The 17,679-nt window shown below is 36.5% G+C and overlaps 1 protein-coding gene across 7 annotated transcripts in view; it reads right to left on the bottom strand.

Moving 5' to 3' along the window:
- The window catches only part of LOC5571415 (bicaudal D-related protein homolog), a 195,988-nt gene extending 183,765 nt beyond the window's left edge, over positions 1-12,223 (bottom strand). For 3 of the 7 annotated variants that reach the window (XM_021853195.1, XM_021853197.1, XM_021853199.1), the window contains exon 1: positions 12,014-12,223. The gene's annotated coding sequence lies outside the window, so the exon portion shown is untranslated. The remainder of the gene's footprint in view (positions 1-12,013) is intronic. The other 4 variants (XM_021853196.1, XM_021853198.1, XM_001653620.2 and 1 more) reach the window with 2 other exon arrangements.
- Positions 12,224-17,679: the final 5,456 nt, after the last annotated feature.

The following is a 17,679-nucleotide window of genomic DNA, read 5'->3' as shown; positions in this document are numbered from 1 at the left end:
AGATTGAATTCGTTTTCAATCAATTATACGATAACAAAATTAAGAGATTAGAACCCGTAAAATTAACATCACTCAATAATCCGATTCTCGACTAGAGTATCCTTTGACTGCAGGTGAGATCAACTCACTTGTATAAAATCTGAACTGCTACGTCAAATTATATGTAACATGTTGATAACAAAATGTTAATAAAATCTTAAATTTGTTTTACCAAATTAGGATGATAGTGTTATCTATCACATAACACCTACATTTAAGAAATGAATGTAATGTTTGGAATGATACTAATGAAGAAAAATAAAAGTATCCTTTGACAGATACCCGTAGTTTGACATCAACGTAAGCCCGTCTTCAGTGCTCGACTTGTACACGACACTAAAGACGGCCTCACCGTTGAGATCGAAATACGCGTATCTGTCAAAGGATACAGTGACTCAAACTCATTTTCGTACGGGACACTGGTTTCACATCAAGTAGGTTTAAAACCATTAAATGTTTTACGGAATTAGATATACTTTATCAATTACGAAGGTCGTAGGTGTCTTCTATTGCTCGGCAGTCATAAACTCTAGATGATGTGCTAGATGATTGTTCAATATCTTCATTACGTTGTTCAGATGTAGTAGAGTACATTTGGAAAAATAATGAGCGGACATATTTGAAACTTAAGTAAATTTAAGAAAAATACCACTTTTCCGGTGTTTTTTTTTGCTAAAAAAAATCCAGTAAGTCGAACAATAACGTTTTTTTTCAAGTTCATTTCCTTAACAATGATTACTACGAATACTGAACGAGTTTCAAAAACTTATAATCAGTTTCAGAGTACTAACGAGTGGTTATCGATATTTCATACTTTACATCAATAAAAAATCTAAAACCAAAAATTTTAGTCAGTTTCTTACAGTTTGGCTCTTAAATGGATGTACATTATCCATTGTAATTGTTCCTATCTGAGAATTGCGCAATAATTATTTACATTTTATATTTTACAGGTCGGACTCGATTATCCGGAGACTCGATTATCCGGGGACTCGATTATCCGGGATTCGATTATCCAGAATTTTAGACTCGATTATCCGAAATTTGTTTTTGGGTGTTCTTTTTTTTCAATTTGTATGCATCAATCTGAGACAATTTGGTATTACAATATACAATATGAATGGTTTTGCAGTTTAGAACGTATTTAGGAACAGGGTGTTTGAAAAAGTGGTTTTTTGTGTATGCTGGTCAAAAAAAAAAAAAAAATCTTGTAAAGACCCCTACCGTTCTTAGAAAAAAAATTCTGGCTACGCCACCGCATTATATAAATTAAATAACAAAAATCAGTGCGCATCTTACCTTCGTGCTGTGCGTACACGAATTCTCTCTGCTCTTGGAAGTTTTCTTAAAAACTACCTAAAGCAATAAAACAGTACTTTTCAGTGCTACACAAACAGTACTTTTCAGTGCTAAAATTAAAAACGGTACTTTTCAGTGCTACTTAAACAGTACTTTTCAGTACTATTTTTTCTACTATTGATCCCTTTACGATCCTTGTTTGGACCCGTGCCTTCGAATTTTCGTTGGACCCGTTGGCGAAAGCTAGCGGTGGTAATCCTTCTTGGACACCGTCTAGGGAAAAAACCTCTCGAAGGTCACGTCTTTCTCGTTTATTAATTAAACATGGTATCAACAACTAACAAAAGGAAGGGTGAATCTCTGAATTCACTACTTCCTTCCAAAAAAGTTGGTTTTAAAACTGTCACTACACGTGGCAAGAATGGAAGAAAGGACGCTTCCCCGGAATGCGAAGTTTCTTCCAAGGGTGAAATGAATAATTGTATTGAAATGAGCAATCAGTTCGATGCTCTAGACAAATTTTCCGAACACCAAATCGAAGCAGCCTCTAGCCCAGGCTCTTTGATTCAAGTGAGGAAGCAAAGAGTGCCGCCTATCGTGGTCAGTTGTTCCGAATTTGGGGGATTTAGGCAGGAGATCTTGAACTCCATTAGGGGAATCAAGGTTTCCTTCCAAATCGCAAAGAAAGGAGACTGTCGCGTTTTGCCGGAAACTCTTAAAGATCGCGAACTTCTTCTCAGATATCTTGAAGAGAAGAAGCACAAATTTTTTACTTATGACGACAAAACTGAACGTTTGTTCAAAGTCGTCTTGAAAGGTCTCTCAAATGACTATAAGTCACCTGAAGAGATCAAAAATGGAATAAATGATTTACTTGGATTTTCCCCAGTCCAAGTAATCATTATGAAAAAGAGAACCCAATCTGGCATTATTCGGAAAGGGCTTTCTCAAGAATATTATTTAGTTCACTTTAACAAAAAAGAACTAAATAATATTAAAGCTTTAGAAAAAGCTAAACTTATGTTCGATGTCCGTGTGACGTGGGAACATTTCCAGAAACCTGGAGGAAATTACCAGAACCCCACTCAGTGCCGTCGGTGCCAAAAGTGGGGTCATGGTACAAAAAATTGTCGCATGGATGCTAAATGCATGATTTGCGGAGGTTCTTCTCACGCTAAGGACGACTGTCCTGTGAAAGAAGATACCAGAAAATTTCAATGCGCCAATTGCAAGGGCCCTCACAAAGCTAACTTTTGGGAATGCATTTCACGCAAAAGAGTCGTTGAGGCTCGTGCCAAGCAGATGAAGGATAATATCCGTTACGATAACGGTCGTTTCCGGAATTTGCCTGGTAGAGTATCGAACAATGCTCATTTTTCAGTTAACGATCGCTTGATTAGGAATCATACCCACCAGGAAGATCATAATCATGCTCATTCACAAACAAAATTCAATCCGTCGGGTAGCCGTTCGAATCTTTCAATTTCGAATGTATCTACCCACGGTAAATCCTTTGCCGATATCGTAGCAGGTAATTTGAACTCTTCCCCTGTTCGTTCCATGAGTACCCATTCTACTTGTTTCAAATCAAATGGAAAAAACCCTACCGCCACAGGTAACTCCGCTTCTTCGTCTACCGAAAATTCCAATGGGAAATCATCAGATGATATGTCTGCCTCTGATTTTAATTTTCTAACTGAACAATTGAATCTAATGATTGATGCAATGTTCAAAGCCACCACTATGACTGAAGCAGTCCAAGTAGGTGTGAAATTTACAAATAAAATTGTTATTGGATTACGTTTTTCTAATGGATCCAAATAATAATTTAAATATTTTAAATTGGAATGCTCGTTCTCTGAATGGTAAAGAGGACGAGCTGTTTAATTTTCTTACAGCTAATAACGTGCATATAGCAGTTATTACCGAAACTTATTTAAAACCTGGATCCAAATTTAAAAAAGATCCTAACTTTTTTGTTTATCGTAATGATCGACTTGATGGGGCATGTGGGGGAGTTGCAATCATCATTCATAGGCGTATAAAACATCAACTGTTTTCGTCATTTGAAACTAAAGTTTTTGAAACTTTAGGTGTTTCTGTTGAAACACAGTTTGGTAAATATACTTTCATAGCTGCCTATTTGCCTTTTCAATGCTCTGGACAGCAAGTTAATTGGCTTCAAACTGACTTGCGAAAATTAACTCGCAATAAGTCAAAATTTTTTGTCATTGGTGACTTTAATGCCAAACATCGGTCATGGAATAATTCTCAAAGTAATTCCAACGGCAGAATTTTATTTGATGAGTGCTCTTCAGGATATTTCTCAATTCAATACCCTGATAGCCCTACATGTTTTTCCTCTTCTAGAAATCCATCTACGATTGACTTGGTCTTAACCGACTCTAGTCATCTTTGTAGCCAATTAGTTACTCATGCTGATTTTGATTCTGATCATGTCCCTGTTACATTTCAAATATCGCATGAAGCGATTCTCAATCCTATCAGCTCCACTTTCAATTATTTACGAGCCGACTGGAATATATATGAAACGTATGTTGACTTTAATCTTGATGTTAACATTTCTTTAGAAACTAAAATTGATATTGACAATGCTCTTGAAACTTTAACAAATTCCATTGTTGAAGCCAGAAACATTGCAATTCCAAAATGTGAAGTAAAATTTGAATCCGTGATTATAGACGATGATCTTAAACTCTTGATCCGTCTTAAAAACGTGAGGAGAAGGCAATTTCAACGCACTCGTGATCCTGCTATGAAAATAATATGGCAGGATTTGCAGAAAGAAATCAAGAAACGTTTTGCAGATTTAAGAAACAAAAATTTTGAAAATAAAATTTCTCAATTGGACCCCGGCTCTAAGCCCTTTTGGAAATTATCTAAAATCTTGAAAAAACCTCAGAAGCCTATACCGGCATTGAAAGAGGAAAACAAATTATTACTAACTAATTGCGAAAAAGCTCAAAAACTTGCTATGCAGTTTGAAAGTGCGCACAATTTAAATTTAGGACTTACTAGTCCAATTGAAAATGAAGTTACTCAGGAGTTCGAAAATATTCTCAATCAAGAGAACGTTTTCGAAAATGCCTGGGAGACTGATTTGGAAGAAGTGAGAACTATTATTAAAAAATTCAAAAATATGAAAGCTCCTGGCGATGATGGAATTTTCTACATCCTCATCAAGAAACTTCCAGAAAGTAGCTTATCATTTTTAGTTGATATATTTAACAAATGTTTTCAATTAACATATTTTCCTGACAAATGGAAAAATGCTAAGGTTGTTCCAATTTTAAAACCAGACAAAAATCCTGCAGAAGCTTCTAGCTATCGTCCAATCAGTTTGCTTTCCTCCATCAGTAAACTTTTTGAAAAGGTTATTTTGAACAGAATGATGGCCCACATCAACGAAAATTCAATTTTTGCCAATGAACAGTTCGGATTCCGCCATGGACATTCGACCACTCATCAACTTTTACGTGTAACAAATTTGATCCGTTCCAACAAATCTGAAGGCTACTCTACTGGTCTTGCTCTTCTAGACATAGAAAAAGCATTCGACAGTGTTTGGCATGAAGGTTTGATCGTAAAATTAAAAAACTTTAATTTTCCAACATACATTGTTAGAATAATTCAAAGTTATCTGTCTTGGGCTGTTTGGGCACATCAGGAGTTAATCATCAATGTTAACTTCCTTTTCCCGATCAGCCTAGATAGCCGCGTAGTGTCGGTAGCGGTTGTTTCAATTGGCTAAGAATTAACACTACGGACTGCCTGTTCCGGTGGTAAAAGTCCACCTAACAGGTGACCCCTAATTCATGTGGCTTTAAGCTTACCGTGCCTAAGAATGAATGGTTAGGGGGGTCTAAATAAAACCTAACCGCAAACGGAGCCTGTGGAGTACCAGGGCGCCTTCTACAGTATTATGCCCTTCCTGTGCTACCCGGAGCAATGGTGCAGGTGACCTTGTGTTTCTCCGAGATAATCGGCTGCCCTTCTTCAGTCTCAAGCCTGAGGCTAAATAAGGGTGGGGTTATTAATACGTTGTAGCTTAGTTTAAATTTTCACCTCTATGGTTTCGCATTATGCGTATTACACAGTGTGTTCTGTGCTTTTCGCCTTTGGCGACTTTTAAGAGATACCGATATGGTTTTTTCGCTGCTGGTCTTTTTCGTTCTGAGATTGCGAAAAGCTTAACCCTGCCTAGTTTGGGTAGTGGCTACGGTTAGGATAGCTTTGTTAGACCAATCTTCAGCATAAAACATCAGCAATGATCAATTTTTGTAGACTCATGCAAATGCTACAGCTCAAATGGCGCTAGTTCAAAAACCTTACTTTTGTGAACTTTTATCTAGGTAACCTTGTGGACCCAGTTTTTGCTACTTTCAGAAAAATGAAATGGCAAACTCGCGTGCCATGCCTCGTGCATGCGTGCTCGTAAATAGCGCTATCGTTGCTACACTCATTTCTGAGTTAACAACCAGAGATGTATGTGCTGTCACAATTGATGTTTCTGTTGGTGACCTCAATAGGAAATACGTCTTTCGTTATGAAGTGTATTTACCACATGATGAACCATCCCAATGGATGATTTCAAACGAGTTGTTCACTGCCTATGAAAAGGCCTTCTGTTCCGTGTGGGCAGTGATGCTGATACTCATCACATCATCTGGAGAAGATCAGCTTTCAATATGAGAAGCTCCAGTCTGATAAAGTGCTTAAGTAGTTCAAATCTTGGATTACTTATTTTAGGGAATTGCCCAACCTTCATGGTATCTGCTAGTGAAGAAGTGTTAGACATGATACTCTGCTCGAACAGAATCAGTCACAAGTTGACGAATTGGCATGTATCAGATGATGAATCATTATCTAATCATCGCTACATACACTGGGAATTGGTTGTGACCAAATTCCATGGATTCTCTCCGTCCATTGGAAATCCTAGTATTTCGGATGTTTCCACTTCCGGTGAGTTGGGACACAATTGTCCTTGCTTCGAGTGATCTCATAATTGCTTGTCATTTTGCTTATAGGTAAATTTTCTACACAACTCCCTTCACAGGAGAAGTGGACGTCTGGCTGTTTGTAAAGTATGTCAGATAGTCAGGCTGCTATAAAAGCTCTTGCTTCGGCCAACTCAAGGTCGAAGCTTGTTAGCGCATGTCGAACTCAAATTGAGGAACTGAATTCAGTCAACTCTGTAAACCTTGTATGGGTACCTGGCCATTCTTCCATCGCTGGAAATGAATTGGCTGATGAGCTAACTCGCGATGGAGCATCGCATGACTTCATTGGCCCTGAGCCGGCTATTCCAATTTCGAAGTGCTGGGTGAAGCTTCAGATTAATTCTAAAGCTGCAACTCAGCACAAGCAATATTGGAATAGTTTGGAGTCGTGTCGTCAAACAAAATTGTACATAACTGAGCCATCTCCAAGGGTGGCGAAGTATTTAACAAATCTGTCAAAGCAGAATTGCAGTCTCTTGGTCAGAGCGTTTACAGGCCACTGCCGGCTCAACTATCACATGGCAAATATTCAGCGTGTTGTCTCATTTGTGTGTGATAGTTGTGACTCCGATTATGGAACTTCGTATCACCTGATATGCAACTGTCCAGTTTATGCGCAAATGCGTTTCCAATTATTTGGTATAGATTTATTAAGTGAAACTGAATTCAGAAGCCTGAATCATCAGGACATTCTGTTATTCTTAACCCGCTGTGGTAATGAGCTATAGGCTCTCTTTACGCTCATGCGTTTTGCAGTGCCCTTTTTAGGGCGCTGTTCGAACCCATTGTGGTATGGAGCTACATGCTCTCATTTCGCTTATGCGATTTTCCCTCTTCAAGGGACCCCACTCCTATTTCCTCCCATCTTTCCCTTCCCTTTCCTCTCCCATCGGGTAGATGATGAAATAGGCTCAAATATGGCGATGGCACAAATCTCCCAAATGGCGGGGAACGTGCCTTTGGAGCCTGCCTTCTGATACCTGATACTGGTCTTGCTCTTCTAGACATAGAAAAAGCATTCGACAGTGTTTGGCATGAAGGTTTGATCGTAAAATTAAAAAACTTTAATTTTCCAACATACATTGTTAGAATAATTCAAAGTTATCTGTCAAATCGTACACTTCAGGTTAGTTATCAGAACTCCAGATCTGAAAGTCTTCCTGTAAGAGCTGGTGTTCCCCAAGGCAGCATTTTGGGACCAATATTATACAATATTTTCACATCTGACTTACCTGAGTTACCTCAGGGATGTCAAAAATCTTTGTTTGCGGATGACACAGGCCTCTCCGCCAAAGGACGAAGCCTGCGTGTCATCTGTAGTCGATTGCAAAAAAGTTTGGATATTTTTTCTTCATACTTGCACAAATGGAAGATTTCTCCTAATGCTTCCAAAACTCAACTAATAATATTCCCACATAAACCAAAAGCTCTTTATTTGAAACCTTCAAGTAGACATGTTGTCACGATGAGAGGGGTTCCAATAAATTGGTCAGATGAAGTTAAGTATCTAGGGCTCATGCTTGATAAAAATTTAACTTTCAAAAATCACATTGAGGGCATTCAAGCCAAATGTAATAAATATGTAAAATGTCTCTATCCCCTTATTAATAGAAAATCAAAACTTTGTCTTAAGAACAAGCTTTTGATATTCAAACAAATTTTCAGGCCAGCCATGTTGTATGCTGTACCAATATGGACTAGCTGTTGTAATACCAGGAAGAAAGCTCTGCAGAGAATTCAAAATAAAATTTTGAAAATGATTCTGAGGCTTCCTCCCTGGTATAGTACCAATGAGTTACATAGGATATCCAATGTTGAAACATTGGAACAAATGTCAAATAAAATAATCAATAATTTCAGGCAAAAATCGTTACAATCTTCTATTGCCACGATTAATGCGTTATATGTTTAGGTTAAGTTAGGTTAAGTATATTAAAAACTTTTTTTTTCTCTTATAAGCAGGTGAAATCAACTCACCTGTAAAAAATCTGAACTGCTACGGCAAATGAAATGTAATATGTTGTTAACAAAATGTTAATAAAATCTTAGATTTGTTTTACCAAATTAGGATGATAGTGTTGTCTAATAACATAGAACACCTAGATATAAGAAATAATGAATGTAATGTTTGGAATGATACTAATAAATTAAAAAAAAAAAAAAAAAAAAAAAAAATAACAAAAATAGATAATTTTTTTTTTCTTTTACCAAAGATATCATTTTTTCCTTAGTGATTCGATTATCCGAATGATTCGATTATCCGGAGTGAAAAAAAAATCGATACTCCGGATAATCGAGTCCGACCTGTACTACCAAACATTATCATAAATATCGATAGAATAAATATTATTGCCGTAAACGTAACACATGCGTTATTCGAAATGCTGAAAACAACAGAATACATTCTCAATTCAGAATACAATGTTCTCCACTCAATCGAAATATTTTGTATTTTTATTATAAAATCAATAAACCGCAGTATAGGGTCCTATTTTGAGTATATTTTGCATATGAGTTCAAAAATAATTGAATATTGAGACAACATCAATTATGTGAAGGTGTGTACAGCATAGTGTAGGGTGCATTGTTGTATATCGAAGTTCGAAGTTGAAATTCTTTCTACAGACAAGTTTGAAATTAAACTTTTACTGTAGTTTAGAACGAAAATTTGATTTATATTGTTTGAAAATAACATTTTAGAAGAGTTTTTAAGTTATGACATAACAATTTTCTAAACTCATGAGGGATAAAAACTTCTTATGGTTTATGTGAACCGAATATATTTTAACCAAAACTCTTTCTGTAAAATAAATTTAGATATAATCCAACCACAAAAATTAACACTATTGTTAAAATTGTCGAATTTTATAACAAAAATCATTGAAAAGCTGGTGTTTCTAATAACTTTACCTAAGTTTCATATATGTCCACTTATAAATTGCCCAAATATTATTTACTACGTCTGAACAACGAAATATTGGACTTGAGCAATCAAATAGAGCATTAAAATTCAGTTTTGATTGTTGTATGTTAAGATTGTTATAAGTGTACGAATATGGGATTGGATGAATTTTAGACACAAATTCAGTATAAATGGAACATTTTATGAATGTTAAATAATAGATGACACCTATGGCCATCATTATAGATGAAGCATTTCAAACTCAATATATTGTTTAATAGTTCTTAACTTACTTGATGTGACGTCAGTATCCTGTACGAATATGAAATTGAGCCATTGTACATACTGTAGTGAAGCTGTTTCTAGAAACCATCATAGTAAACATGATTTTTTGTCTTAAGTATGGTTCCATTAGTCGATATAAAGTAAATGTTAGGTTCTTTAGCCCATCAATTGTAACAATTGCGTCCCTGAAGAAGGTCCCAAACGGACCGAAACGTTGGACAAAATAAAAAAGTAGTTTTCAATTTAGTCATGACTGAAAAGCCAACTCAACATCATGGAGGCATGACTGTAGTACAAAATTTGATTTTCATTTTCTTGCAGGCGTTCCAGAAATTTATTAAGGTGAAGATGAATCGAAGCCAAACCTCAAATTTTCAAGAGCACGGATCTGAAGAACCAAACATCTGTTTGACCTGAAAACTTAATCGATTGATCACTACCTGGTGGTGACCAATCGATTAGGTTTTCAGCTCTATCGGTTGTTTGGTTCTCCAGATCCGTGCTCTTGAAAATTTAAACTTTGGCTTCGATTCATCTTCACCTTAAGGGTGCATAATCCGTCATTGATTTGAGAATTTTGTAGAGCAGTTTTTACCGTCAAAATCAAGTAACTTTCCATGAAAATGCGTTCACTGTATTCTATTCTCCACCAGAAACACATTGAACACATTTCCATCGAATAATTTTCAGTTTTGCTTTTGAAGTTTCGATGATAACGATGATTACAATGGCAGATTCTGGAAAATTAACACAAACATACTGTTTTATCAGATTTTCTATTGTTGTATAATAGGGACACGCGGTTGAAGTTACTAAGAAGTATATTGTTAGATATTTATCTTAATAACGAAATAGGTGCATTATCCGAGAAGCATTCCAAAGTTCTTTTTACACGAAGAATATTTGCCATAATTACTAATATTGTATAAAAAATGTATCAAATCAACCATCATTCGATTACTTACATAGAAGATCATTAACCGGCTAACTAATCCCATCGCCAACTGATCAGTCTGATAATGTGCATCTAGATCAACAACCGAAGCCCTTGACCATGCACAGTCTCAATGATAACAGTCCGTCCATCAGCTGTGTCATGTGACTCGCACGTCACTTTGTGACACGTCGATCAGCAAACAGGCCTCGCGAGACAGCACAGTCCTTTAACCCACATCAAGCCGGAATACGTTCCATTCATCCGGTCCCATTTCTACTGGGTTCGTTCCAATGTCAACACCATTTTTTAGTTACGGCCACTAACTGTAGACACCTTATAGATCTGCTGTTTGCATAACTGGCCAATTGTTGTCATTTTCGCGACTGCACGATGGCATCACGTTCGCTGTTGCGCTTCATTAGCTTCGACTGATAATAATTATTGGCACTACTTGCTACTCACTTGACCGGAGTAGCTTCAATAAACATATAATAAAAATAAAAATGAGCATAGCCAGCAAAGTTACATCTTGGTGCAGCAAATAACCGACTCATTAGCACGAATTCATGTTAGCCTGGCATACCTCTGCGCGCTTGATGCTGATCGAACACATCGTAGCAAGCAAGCACTCACATTCCACTTTCCCAGCTGCATCACATATTTGTTTATTGGCTCACACTTTTCAATTTTCCAACTATACATCACCAATCATCATAATCCACCGAAACGCAATCGCAGCAACCGCAGCAAAAAATATATCTTCAAAAAGCAATCCAAGAGTTTCTTCGGCAGGTCTTTTTTGATGATGTTACATGTTACCAAAGGCTTGCAAATTTCCAATCTTTCTCCCCGTGTTACACACGGAAACGACCTGCAATATTTATCGATCAAATTTCCCCTCTTGGATGCAAGCAGAGCGTTCCTCCAATCGATTTTACACCATTTGTTTGTTCTTGTGTTTGTTTTCCTTTTCTTCGATGGTTTGTTTGGGCACTTGACCACGTATGCCTCTGGGTGCTCTCCGGGGCACTCGCGATATGCTTCCCTTATTAATCCACTCAATTGGCTAATCACACTACAGACATTAAAAGTGTTGACTGGCAAGGCGAACAGAGAGAAAATGTTACGTCAAATTTTTCTTCGGCTGTCCACTTATTTCACGCCGATGCACCACGCCGCTATTTTTTTTTTTTGCTCCACCGTGGCCGAAATCACCCGCAGCAGGCGCAGCGAGGTCGTCACTCCGAGTTCGAAACTAGGTGAAATCGATCACGCACGGGGCGACAGCGAACGAGAAAACAAAAAACGAGAGCGACAAAATTCATAACGCGTTTCGATCGATTTTCTCCAAGCGATGAGGGTTGATGAGAGTTTTATGAGCACAACCTGGCGAACCTTGGCTGCTGAGGTTACACTCTCACGTGGACACTAATGAAGGAATTCCTTGGATCCAAGAATACACTGACTCCACGCGCAACCCTAGCAACCAAGGTAAAAACCCGTTAACAGGACAACAAAGAACCCCACAAGCAGTAGGCCAAGCGGGCCCTTTCTGGACAAAACGGATCAACAGCACGCGATACACGCCAAAGACCACTCACAGTAATGAAAACAACGCGCGACTGCAATAGCAGAACTGAATGAAACACGCGAGCGCACCACGCGGCAAGGTACGAAACCTGTTCCCAAGTCTCCGAACACTACGGCAACCAAAACCGCACTGAAAGTGCGCTGCCGAAGACCCCGGCCTCAAGGTGTGCAGTAGCACACCTGGACAACGTTCGTTGGGTCTTCGGGCCGCGGTCGGGGGCCGTCGTTTCCACGACTACCCCGATCGGGTGGAAAATACCAACAAATGAGCCCAGCTGTAGCAATCGGGTCGAAGCAATCCGCGAACAAGCCTCGGATTCGACTCGCGGTTTGGTTCGTGTTTGGCGACTGGCGCTAAATGTGTTGGCCGAATGGAAGCTTATGGAACGTTAATAACAAACTAGCGAACGGGTTTTTGCGGTTTGTTTTTGTCTTTGTGTTTTTGTGTGTTTTTATGGTCGGTTCTGAAGAGTAGGCGAGGAATGAAGAATTTCTCGACGGAGAATGAAGCCACATCGAATGACGGTGGCGGGTAGTGCAGCATTGAAAGCCGATGTTGGATAGATTTATTTAGCAACGATGTCTAAACTAGTGTTTTCTGTAATGGTTAAATCACAGATTAAAATAAAGTAATAAGGTATACCTCGACAAGATATGTGAAATATATGCTTGAAGAGGCAAATATATACTAACATTTTATGAATTGAACAGAAAATTAAAATTTGCTAAAAAGAAGTCACGTGTTTCCGGTGGGGATCCAAACCCAAAACTAACGGATTGTAAGTCAATTGTGATTATCAATTACAGTAGTGAATTGAGTTTAAACAATTAAATGGGGAATTATAAATGATGATGAGTAACACGGAAATTTAGGGTGTCCCAGAAAGTATGGGTACGACTTTGATAATGAAAATCATAGTACTTTTCCAAACATATATTTTTATATTTTTGTATTTTTTATAGGCTTTTTCAACCAGCATCTGTGATAAATTTGTTTGATTTTATAAGCGTTTACATTGAAAACTTTGATTTTAGATTAGCAATTCTTATCTGGTCAGCACAGACCCTACATTTTGTTTTTGTTGTAAAATAACTAGTAATATATGATTTTATCCATATCTTCGCCGTGGTGAGTTCAAATGCTTTGTATCAAGGATGTTTTGCATACATTTTTTGTTAAAAATTGTATTTGCCTTTGTTAGAAAACACTTGAAAAAAAAAAATGGTAAAATTTAAAAAATCTCGTATTTTTCTCTCCACATAAGAAAACATGACGAAGTTATCACTCTTCAGGTATTTTAAATAGTAATAAAAATACAGGGTGTCCGCAAATTATCCGTACAAACTTTGAAGACATGGTTCTATACAATCAAGCATAATAAATTCAATATTCTTGCATGGTTTAAACATTGGCTTATTATATTCTTAAGCTCAGTATGCTGTTCTGCTCAAGAAAAGTAAAAATTTCTGCGGAAAGAAATTTGGGGAAAACTCTCCGAAAAATTTAATTTTGCCTATCTCAGTAACAAGCAATCATTTCGATTTTTTTTAAAGTTTTATTTTGTGTTAACATGTAGACGTATTATAAAAGGTACATGGATATTGATTTTTCATTGTTTTCAATGCGAGATCATCTTTCCTATATTTTGCTAATCAGATAATTTGCGGACACCCTGTAATACATTTCAGATCAACGAAAGGTTAATCCCTAAATTTTACATGCTTAAGTTTAAAATTTCAATTTGAATAAGTGAAAGTCCGATCAATTGTCATATCGTCGCTAATTAATATATTTTTTCAGCTTTTTCTATAATATTTATACATATTGAACAACTTTGAATGTTGTACATGTTGAAAAATATTTGAAGAATTTAACTGCAAATGTCGATGCAAACAACGAAGATTCTTCCAAGAACATACGGGAAACAGTCCATAAAATCTATAAGATCTACCAGCGTAATATCAATATGATTTTTCGGGCTTTAGGACATTTCGTCGAATGAAATTTAGTCGAATGACGTTTGGTCGAATGACATTTGGTCGAAAGTGCATTTGGTCGAATAGACATTTCGTCGAATGAACATTTGGTCGAATTTCTTTCGGTACATTTATTTTGGTCGAATAACGTTCAGTTGAACGGAAATTTGGTTGAAAGCTTATTTTCAAATGTTTATTGAAAGATCATTTGGTTAAATTAATTTGTTTCCTAAGATTTGCAAAACATATTCTTTCGAATAATCATTAAGGTGATTATAAAACGAAGCCAAACTTTGAATATTCATGAGCACAAGACTGGAGAATCTGTCAACAGTTCGCGTTGAAAATCAATCAAATTGCTTGCTTGCTGGTGGTGACCAATGCTGTTTGATTCTCAAGTCTTGTGCTCTTGAAAATTTGAAGTGTGGCTTCGTTCTATAATCACCTTAACTGATGTTGAATAAAAATACTCAACTTTTTATTTGTAATTGAAGTTATGCCAAAATCTAGGATTTTGATGATTATTTCAATGATTTTTTTAGAAGTAGTTTTTTTTTGTACATGGTTGAAATATTTAGCTCTAGTGAATTTATTATTCTTTGAAAATATCATCATTCTTTGTAAACTGCTTAAAAATTGTGTTATTACTCGACGATGTGTACATAATGTTTTAATTATTTATCATTCTTTTGAAATGTCATCGTTCTTCGATATGAACTGCTGATCTTCATCTCATGGTAGCATTCGGAGAGAATGCTCGGGATCTTTCTTTGAATTCCGGGTCTTGCAGCTTACGGACGTGGGTAAGATTTTTTTATGCAGAAATCAAAATTGAAACGTCAGTAAAAATTTGCTTTAGGGCTTATTCATAAATTTCATAACGCTCTAGGGGGTGGGTGGGTGTTCTCATGATGTTACGGCTCATACAAAATGTGTAGACCTTTCATACAAAAAGCGTTACGAGGGGGTGGGTGAGTTTCAAAAATGTCCATTTTCAGCGTTATGAAATATGTGAATGAACGCTTAAGGAAACCCTTAATGGCGAAGTGAATGTTAGGTGTCGGTTATGGCCAATTGGCTTATTAAGACTCCAGCTTAATAACATTCCTCAAGCTTTGCTGACAGTGTTGATACCTCGGGTGAATAACAGAGTTCGAAGTAGAAACTTTAAATTATTAAAACTGAAAGTTGTGCTATTTCTATGTATTCCGTAAAGGAGGTCGAGTAGACTGAGGCGACAAAAGTTAACTTGCTTCCATTTATGATCAGCTTATTTCAAATCATAAAACATGCCTGTTGCAGCGTTAAACGTCAAAAACGAAATATGGTCGAACCGACATTTAGTGGAAAGGATAGTGGTTGGATCTAACTAGTATGGAAACAAAGTTTTACGTTGAGTCTGACTATCATCGAGAGTAGCATTTTGTTGCTTTTCAAGTGATTTAATAATTGAATTAGTATCAGCCGTTTTATCAACAATTTATATGCGAATAGCAAAACTTTCCCAACATATTGATGAGATTCAATATGTTGGGAAAGTTTTGTATGAAATTGATCAAACGTCATTCGACTAAATGTCATTCGACCAAATGTCATAGATTCGATTTTTCGATAGGTGGTACAAGTGATGTAGGCTCATGTTATTAGGATCTATATATTCTTGTGTTCGATAAACTTTTCTTCATTCAATAGTATCCTGGAGAATATATCATAAGGTCTACATTCATGATAAGTAACTTATTGATTCATAGCTTACATTCAATGGAGTTCTTGGAGGATCAATATAATCGGTTCAAATAAACACAATATTCCGTTTACTTCTATGAATAGTAAGGAACACAAATAAAATTAAAACTCAGTATAGTTATACGAACGGCATAATTTAAAACGATCAATAAACTACTGCTTATAGGGTAAATTGCCAATTATTGCACACTTGCCAATATTTGGGGAATATTACACCGATGATAATGAGTTGAAACCCTAACATTAATGCTAAACACTAGTGAATACTGCATTCTAGCTACCAGCAGTTTATTTCTCATTAAAAAGTTCAAAATCATGCACTTAAAGCGAAATTTAACTATCGTCTGCAGCGCTGTTGTTACGTCATTACTCAAATATTTCTCACAAGAAATAGCTTCTACCGAAGTCAAATCCAAATGGGTTAATTTTTTTTCTTTTCAATGAAAATGGAGATTTATGTTATGGTTTCATAAAGCACGATGAACTAACTAGAAAAACATAGCTTTCTTTGTAAATATTAATCTTCCTACGGTCTTCGGGTCAATATGCACCGAAACGCACTTTCAAAGCGCCACAACTTTTGTTTGTCACTTCCTTTTTTTTATGAAATTTGGTGACTTCAAATCTTTTGCGGAAAATCAGAGTTTCTCGGTAGAAAAAAAAATGTAGGACAATTCTGAAGAGCTGGACAAAAAAAGTTACGTTTAAGATGCTCGGGTCATATTGACCCGGATTTGACCTACGAATTTCGCAGCCGTTTTTTCACCAAATACAGTCGACTCTCCACATTTCGATCGATCGAAGGGACCATCGAGATAGGGAGAGATCCAGACATAGAACACAGTTTTAATGAATACTAGATTGAAAATCACTCCGTTACCAGGAAAATCAAAAACAAACAGACGTCATTTTGTCCTCGCAAATTGTTTTGAATCCCTAAAATCTAGTCTAGTTACCTTTGATAATGAGCATATCGACATACGGAGAGAAAATCGAGATAAGGAGGATATCCATATATGGATAGTGAACATGTATGCAGATTGAAGGGACCGAAAAAAAACATCGACATAAGGAGAGATATCGAGATGTAGAACATCGGGATGTGGAGAGTCGACTGTATGAATCTTTTTGTAGTCAAAATTATCGTCATGGCTTATATTTTGTGAATCTAACTAAAAATCTTGGTTTGGTTGGAATTAGAGTGTCCATTCCGGGACAAAAAATCCTGGGATTTGACAAATTTCGGGATTTCCTGTTTCTTGGGATTTTGCTTCTGACATTCCGGGAATCCCGGGATTCCCAAAGTGAACGTGATATTTGATGAAAACCACTAAATTTCAATGAAAAACAATCACCTTTTTCCTTCTATCCAGCCTTTTTTATAAACTAGAAAAGCATCTTGAAAATGAGAATAAACGAGTAATTATTTTTATGAAAGGGCCAATTTACCCAGTAAGAAACATATATTTTTCTTTGTCTAGTTGCAAAGTTTCAATGCTTTTCTCTTCAACATTGACCGGTTTTATACTCCTAGGCTAAGAGAGCAAATTTCAAAGTACACTCAAACTTCAGTCAATAATTTTGGGTAATTAACGTTTTGCATGATCTTCTACAATACCTTCAATGATCTTTAATCGTTTTCTTCAATTTTGTACCAGACTTCCATTCATAAGTGATATACAGAATTTGAAAAATCCCTAGCAAACCCATAATTCATCAAGCTATGTTTTGATTTTTGTTCATCAGAATAAAAAAGTCGTACAATGTAATTTGTTATATTTAACATATCATGTTGGAAAGTTACATTCTTTTTCTTTCATTGAATAAACAATACAATACAATAATCCGATAATCGCGATCCGTGAATTTCTCCTGCAGTG

This window comes from Aedes aegypti, chromosome 3 (genome assembly GCF_002204515.2).
Source record: "Aedes aegypti strain LVP_AGWG chromosome 3, AaegL5.0 Primary Assembly, whole genome shotgun sequence".
Taxonomy (NCBI): Eukaryota; Metazoa; Arthropoda; class Insecta; order Diptera; family Culicidae; genus Aedes; species Aedes aegypti.
Note: the sequence above shows the minus strand (reverse complement) of the source record. Positions and strands in the feature narration are given on the sequence as shown.